Consider the following 7616-nt stretch of genomic DNA (forward strand, 5'->3'; position numbering starts at 1 on the left):
GAGGGTCAGTGCTGAGGGAGTGGGCACTGTCGGAGGGTCAGTGCTGAGGGAGTGGGCACTGTCGGAGGGTCAGTGCTGAGGGAGTGTCGCACTGTTGGAGTTTCAGTGCTGAGGGAGCGCCGCACTGTCGGAGGGTCAGCGCTGAGGGAGCGCCGCACTGTTGGAAGGTCAGTGCTGAGGGAGTGCTGCAGGTTTAACCACTATCCAGCTGTTTTTGTGCTAGTTGTGGACTTTGGTATTTCCTTTTATGCTCGTTGTTCATCTGATCAGATCCTTCCTGTTGTTTGTCTTCTTGTTTTTTCACCCACTCCTTCAGTTTTCCTGTTGGTTCTCAGTTGTAGTTTCTACCTTACACCTGCCGTAAGCACATTTTTTGTTTCGAATGTTAATTTCTTTCAAATCTGTCCCATCCTGAAGCGCATGGTGACTGGGACAGTGCACTGACATGATTTGATTTGATTTGATGATCTGATTTGATTTATTGTAGTCACAAGTACCTAAGTACAGTGAAAATATTTGTTTTGTGAGAGTACAGGCAGATCATAGCAAACAAGGGCATATTGATCACATGGTGCTTAGACACAGTGAGGCACACAGGTTACACTGCACAGGAGGTGCACAAAGCAAGATCACCATTAGCAAGATCAACATTATTTGAAGTTAGAGATTCTACTCAGCAGCCTAATAACGGCTGGGAAGAAGCTGTTCCTGAATCTGCTTGTGCATGTGTTCAGGCTTCTGTATCTTCTGCCTGATGGAAGAGGTTGTGGAAGATCATTGCCGGGGTGTGAAGGGTCTTTGATGATGTTGGCTGCCTTTCCCCAGCAGTGAGCCGTGTAAATAGAGTCCATGGATGGAAGGTTGGCTTCTGTGATGGTCTGGGCTGTGCACACCATCTTCTGTAGTTTCTCACAGTCCTGGGCAGAGCAGTTGCCATACCAGGCTGTTATACACCCAGACAGCATGCTTTCAATGGTGCATCTGTAGAAGTTGGTGAGGGACCTTATGGACATGTCAAATTTCCTGAGCCACCTGAGGAAGAAAAGGCGTTGTTGTGCCTTCTTCACTGTCGCATCTACGTGGGAAGTTCAGGACAGGTTGTTGGTTATTGTCACTCTGAGGAGCTTAACACTCTCCACCCTCTCAACTTCAGCTCCATTGATATAGATGAGGGCGTGTTGTCCTCCTTTTGTCCTGAAGTCAATGATCAGTTCTTTAGTTTTGCCAACATTGAGAGAGAGGTTATTCTCCTTACACTACGTCACCAAGCCCTCTATCTCCCTTCTCTATTTTGACTTGTCGTTCTTATATATCCATCTCACTACAGTGGTGTTGTCAGCGAACTTGTAGATGGTGTTTATTCAGAATTTGGCAACACAATTGTGGGTGTACAGGGAGTACAGTGGGGAGCTGAGGACCCATCCTTGGGGCGGCTCCAGTGTTGAGTGTTACTGTGGAGGAGGTGCAGTTACCTATCCTCACTGATTGTGGTCTGTGGGTCAGAAAGCTGAGGATCCAGCTGCAGAGGGTGGGGCTGAGACCAAGATCTCGGAGTGTGGAAATCAGTCTGGAGGGGATAATAGTGTTGAAGGTGAGAGAGAACATGGAGAGAGAACTGGCTGGCAGACAGGAACCAAACGGTACGACGAAATGAGACTAAATGGCAGGCAGTGACGAGTGAGTGACCGCAGGGTTTAGTGCTGGGACCCCATCAATTCACAATATAGATTAATGATTTGGAAGGGGAGTTAAATGTAATATCTCCAAGTGAGGAGGGTGTAGAGGATGAGGCTGTAGACTTGCTCACTGAGCCGGTGTGTTTGATCGCAGATGTTTCATCACTCCGCCCTCCCGGGTACCAGGGTCCGTGATGTCTTGGAACGTGTCTTCAAGGTCCTTAGGGGGGAGGGTGAGCAACCAGCAGTCATGGTACACATCGGTACCAATGACATAGGTAGAAAAAGGAAAGAGAACGTGAGAAACGAGTACAGGGAGTTAGGCTGGAAGCTGAAGTCCAAGACAAACAGGGTGGTTATCTCTGGATTACTACCAGTGCCACGTGATAACAAGGTAAGAAATAGGGAGAGAGTGCAGCTAAACACGTGGCTACAGGGCTGGTGTAGGAGGGAGGGCTTCCATTATGTGGATAATTGGAGCACATTCTGGGGAAGGTGGGACCTGTACAGTAAGTACGGGTTGCACCTGAACCGGAAGGGCACAAATATCCTGGAAGGGAGATTTGCTCGAGCTATACGGGATGGTTTAAACTAGATTGGCAGGGGGTGGGGAACTGGATTTATAATTCAGAGCATGAGGTATTCAGCCTTCCAATGGACACAACAGGGAGTGAGGTTGTTTATAAAGAAATGTGGCCGATGGAGCGTAATTGTGGACACAGATGGTTTGAAGTGTGTATACTTCAATGCTAGAAGTATCAGAAATAAGGTGGATGAACTTAGAGCAAGAGTCAGGACTTGGAACTACAATGTTGTGGCCATTACAGAAACTTGGGTAACTCAGGGAGAGGAATGGTTGTTGGAAGTTCCGGGATTTAGATGCTTTAAAAGAAATAAGGAGGTTGCGAAAAGAGGCGGGGGAGTGGCATTGCTAGTCAGGGTTAGTATAGCAGCTACTGAAAGGCAGTTCGAGAATGATATGTCTACAGAGTCAGTTTGGGTTGAGGCCAGGAACAAGAAAGGAGCAGTCACTTTGTTGGGGGTTTTTTACAGACCCCCTAATAGTTGCAGAGAAGTGGAGGAGCGGATTGGGAGGCAGATACTAGAAAGGTGCAGAAGTCACAGGGTTCAACTTTCTAAATATTGATTGGAAACATTTTAGTTGTAATAGTTTAGATGGAGCAGATTTTGTCCAGTGATTTCAGGAAGGATTCCTGACACAGTATGTAGATAGACCAACACGAGGAGAGGCCACTTTGGATTTGGTGCTTGGCAATGAACCGGGCCAAGTGTTAGACCTGTTGGTAGGAGAGCATTTTGGCGGTAGTGATCATAACCCTGTTACTTTTACAATAGTCATGGAAAAGGATAAGTACTGCAGCAGGGTAAGGTTTATAATTGGGGGAAGGGTAATTGCAATTCTGTTAGGCAAGAACTGGGTAACATAAATTGGGAACAGATGCTGTCAGGGAAGAGCACCAGAGAAATGTGGAGATTGTTTAAGGAATGCATACTGTGTGTGTTCAATATGTTTGTCCCGAGCAGGCAGGGAAGATGCGGTCGAGTGAGGGAGCCTTGGTTCTCTAAAGAGGTCGAACGACTGGTTAAGAGGAAGAAGGAGGCTTATGTAAGGTTCAGGAAACAAGGAACAGAAAAGGCTCTAGAAGGATACGGATTTGCTGGAGACGGTAGTGGAGTCGGCCTCATTAGGGGCATTTAAGCGGCTATTAGATAGGCATATGGATGATAGTATAACGTAGGGGTGGAGGTTAGGTAGACCTTAGGATTAGGGTAAAAGTTCGGCACAACATCGTGGGCCGAAGGGCCTGTACTGTGCTGTACTGTTCTATGTTCTATGTTGTATGATACAAGTTAGCCAGGAAGGAGCTGAAGAAAGGGCTTAGGAGAGCTATAAAGGGGCATGAGAAAACCTTGGCAGATAGGATCAAGGAAATATCCAAGGCTTTTTACATGTACGTGAGGAATAAGAGAATGACCAGAGAAAGGGTAGGGCCGATCAAGGATTGTAAAGGGAAACTTTGCACAGAGCCTAAAGAGATAAGAGGGGTCCTTAATGATTACTTTTCTTCGGTATTCACAACTGAGAGGGACCTGGTTGTAGAGGAGGACTGTGTGAAACAGGCTGGTAGGCTAGAGGAGGTCGATGTTAGTAAGGAAGATATGCTCGGAATTTTCAGGAACTTGAAGATAGATAAGTCCCCCGAGCCTGATAGGATTTATCCAAGGATTCTATGGGAAGTGAGGGAAGAGCTCTCAGGGCCTTTGGCGATGATCTTTTCATCCTCACTGTCCCTGGGTATAGTGCCGGAAGACTGGAGAGAGGCAAGCGTCATTCCCTTGTTTAAAAAAGGGAATGGGGATAACCCCAGAAATTACAGGCCAGTTAGACTTACATCAGTGGTGGGCAAATTATTGGAAAGGGCTCTGAGAGATAGGATTTATGATCACTTGGAAAGGCACAGTTTGATTCGTGATAGTCAGCATCGATTTGAGGGGTAGATCATGCCTCTCAAACCTTATTGAATTCTTTGAAGAGGTGACCAAACATGTGGATGAAGGTAGAGCAGTGGATGTGGTATACATGGATTTAAGTAAGGCGTTTGATAGGGTTCCCCATGGTAGGCTCATGCAGAAGGTAAGGAGGCATGGGATAGGGGGAAATGTGGCAGATTGGATTCAGAATTGGTTGACCCTTAGAAGACAAACGGTGGTAGTGGATGGAAAATATTCAACATGGTGCTCAGTTACGAGTGGTGTACCACAAGGATCTGTTCTGGGTCCTCTTCTATTTGTGATTTTTGTAAATGATTTGGATGAAGGAGTGGAAGGGTGGATTAGTAATTTTGCGGACGACACGAAGGTGGGTCGCGTTGTGGACAGTGCGGAGGAGTGTTCTAGGTTACAAAGGGACATTGATAGGATGCAGAGCTGGGCTGAGAAGTGGCAGATGGAGTTTAACCCTGAAAAGTGTGAGGTGATTCATTTTGGAAGGACAAACTTGAAAGCAGAATACAGGGTTAATGGAAAGATTCTTGGCAGTGTGGAGGAGCAGAGGGATCTTGGGGTTCACGTCCACAGTTCCCTGAAAGCTGCCACCTAGGTGGATAGAGTTGTTGGGAAGGCATATGGTGTGTTAGCTTTCATTAATAGAGGGATTGAGTTCAAGAGCCGTGAAGTTATTATCCAGCTGCACAAAAGCCTGGTTCGGCCACATCTGAAGTATTGTGTCCAGTTCTGGTCGCCTCATTACAGGAAAGATGTGGAAGCGTTGGAAAAGGTGCAGAGGAGATTTACCAGGAGGTTGCCTGGAATGGAGGGAAGGTCTTACGAGGAAAGGTTGAGAGAGCTTGAGCTTTTTTCTTTAGAACGAAGAAGGATGAGAGGTGACTTGATAGAGGTGTACAAAATGATCAGAGGTATAGATAGAGTAGACAGCCAGAGACTTTTTCCTCGAGTGGAGGTAGCTATTACGAGGGGTCATAGTTTTAAAGTGAGTGGAGGTAGATATAGGGGCGATGTCAGAGGTAGGTTCTTTACTCAGAGAGTAGTTGGGACGTGGAATGCATTGCCGGAGGGAGTAGTGGAGTCGGCCTCATTAGGGGCATTTAAGCGCCTATTAGATAGGCATATGGATGATAGTGTAGGGTAGGGGTGGAGGTTAGATAGACCTTAGGGTTAGGGTAAAAGTTCGGCACAACATCGTGGGCCAAAGGGCCTGTACTGTGCTGTACTGCTCTATGTTCTATGTTCTATGTTCTATGTTTAACATTGTCAGTGTGCCTCTGGTGAAGCGTTAGTGTTATGTCCCATTTGTTATTTATATGCCTCGGTTTGCTGGAGTGGTTGGCATCACTTCCGGTTCTATTTTTCAGTGGTTTGTATATTGGGTCCAGTTCAATGTGTTTGTTGATGGAGTTCTGGTTGGAATACCAGGCCTCCAGGGGGCAACTAGGGATGGGCAGTAAATGCTGGGCCAAGCCAGTGACATTCTGATTCAAGTGAATGAAGAAAAATAAAGTCAGGCGCAATTTGTTGGACAGCAGACAGATGTGTGCTGGATGAATGGGGAACTTGTTTGATGTTCGAACCAAGAGGTGTAGGAGGGGCAGGCATGAAGGATGGAAGGGCAGATCTGACAGACATACTCCAAATGGTAACAACCAAGCACCTGAACCAGATTTCCCTTACTAAATGTTCCACCTTCCTTGATTTTGTCTACCAACCTCTTGGGGAAATCAATTCCCCTCTTCAAGCCATTTCCTGACCCCAGACACCCTGTGGGGAGTGGGGAGTGGAGGGGGGCACAGGGTGGAGGGGGACATCAAAGGCTGAGGTTCCCAGAGACATGGTCCTGGCCTTTTGTGAGGAGGTTGTTTTGAAGCTCAGCGCACTATCAAACGGGAGGCAGTGTTGTTCATCCCCACACCACTCACCCCTCCCCAGGCCCCACCCTGAGCTGTCAGCCCCACAGCACTTCCCCTTTCCAACTGAACATTCCTGCTTTCCCATCCTGTCTAACGGCCATCCATATGTTGCACATTTCCCCAGTTCTTTCTTTCAGAGGGTATTGCTTCAATGACTATTACCTAAGACTGACCAATCAGATCAGACCATTAGCTAATAGACAGCCACCATGAGCATCATGTGACAGTTGGCACACTGCCCCCTCCCCCAGCCGCTCCGATATAAATCTCTGAGCAAACCCACGATTCACAACCACCGTGAAAACCATCACAAGGTGAGAGCCTGTTCCTGATCGCTCTTCCTGCAGACTGAGTGTTGGCTGGCACTGGGCACTGGGCACTGGGCACTGGGCAGTGGGCGCTGGGCACTGGGGATTGGGGATTATTCTGAGATAGGGTCAATTGACCTAAAACGTTAACTCTGATTTCTCTCCACAGATGGTGCAGACATGCTGAACTTTTCCAGCAATTTCTGTTTTTGTCTCTGATTTACAGCATCTGCAGTTCTTTTGGTTTTTATTGGGTATTGGGTATTGGGGATTGGGAATGAGGATTTTTCTTTTTTATTTATTTTGTGGGATGTGGGCATTGCTGGCCAGAATTTATTGCCCATCCCTAGTTGCCCCTTGAGAAGGTGGTGGTGAGCTGCCTTCTTGAACTGCTGCAGTCCTCCTGCTGTGGGTTGACCCACAAAGCCCTGAGGGACGGAATTCCAGGATTTTGACCCAGTGACAGTGAAGGAACGGCGATATATTTCCAAGTCAGGATGGTGAGTGGCTTGGAGGTGAACTGGCAGGGGGTGGCGTTCCCATGTATCTGCTGCCCTTGTCCTTCGAGATGGAAGTGGTTGTGGGTTTGGAAGGTGCTGTCTGAGGATCTTTGGTGAATTTCTGCAGTGTATGTTGTAGGTAGTACACACTGCTGCTACTGAGCGTCGGTGGTGGAGGGAGTGGATATTTGTGGATGTGGTGCCAATCAAGCGGCTGCTTTGTCCTGGATGGTGTCAAACTTCTTGAGTGTTGTTGGGGCTACACCCATCCAGGCAAATGGGGAGTATTCCATCACACTCCTGACTTGTGCCTTGTAGATGGTGGACAGGTTTCGGGGAGTCAGGAGGTGAGTTACTTGCTGCAGTATTCCCAGCTTCTGACCTGCTCTTGTAGCCACTGTGTTAATATGGTGAGTCCAGTTGCATTTCTGATCAGCAATAACACCCAGAATGTTGATTGGGGATTGGGAATTAAGGATTAGGGATTAGGGATTGGGATTTGAAAGTGGGGACTGGTGATTAGGGAATCGAATTTGGGATTTAGGAGTGGGGACTGGATGTGTTCTCAGACTGTCCGAAACCTTTTGTCCTTCATGGAGCATCTTAATGCGGAACCATGTTCACCCAACGAGATCCAGTGCAATGTACAAACGAGAGAAATCTGAGCTTTACTCTGTATCTAACCCC

General features: G+C 47.4%; 1 protein-coding gene across 1 annotated transcript in view; it reads left to right on the forward strand.

Moving 5' to 3' along the window:
• Positions 1-6407: 6407 nt before the first annotated feature.
• The window catches only part of LOC109923102 (fucolectin-like), an 18101-nt gene continuing 16892 nt past the window's right edge, over positions 6408-7616 (forward strand). The window contains exon 1 of the mRNA XM_020523150.2: positions 6408-6435. The gene's annotated coding sequence lies outside the window, so the exon portion shown is untranslated. The remainder of the gene's footprint in view (positions 6436-7616) is intronic.

The sequence above is a fragment of the Rhincodon typus genome, chromosome 2 (assembly GCF_021869965.1).
Source record: "Rhincodon typus isolate 14 chromosome 2, sRhiTyp1.1, whole genome shotgun sequence".
Taxonomy (NCBI): Eukaryota; Metazoa; Chordata; class Chondrichthyes; order Orectolobiformes; family Rhincodontidae; genus Rhincodon; species Rhincodon typus.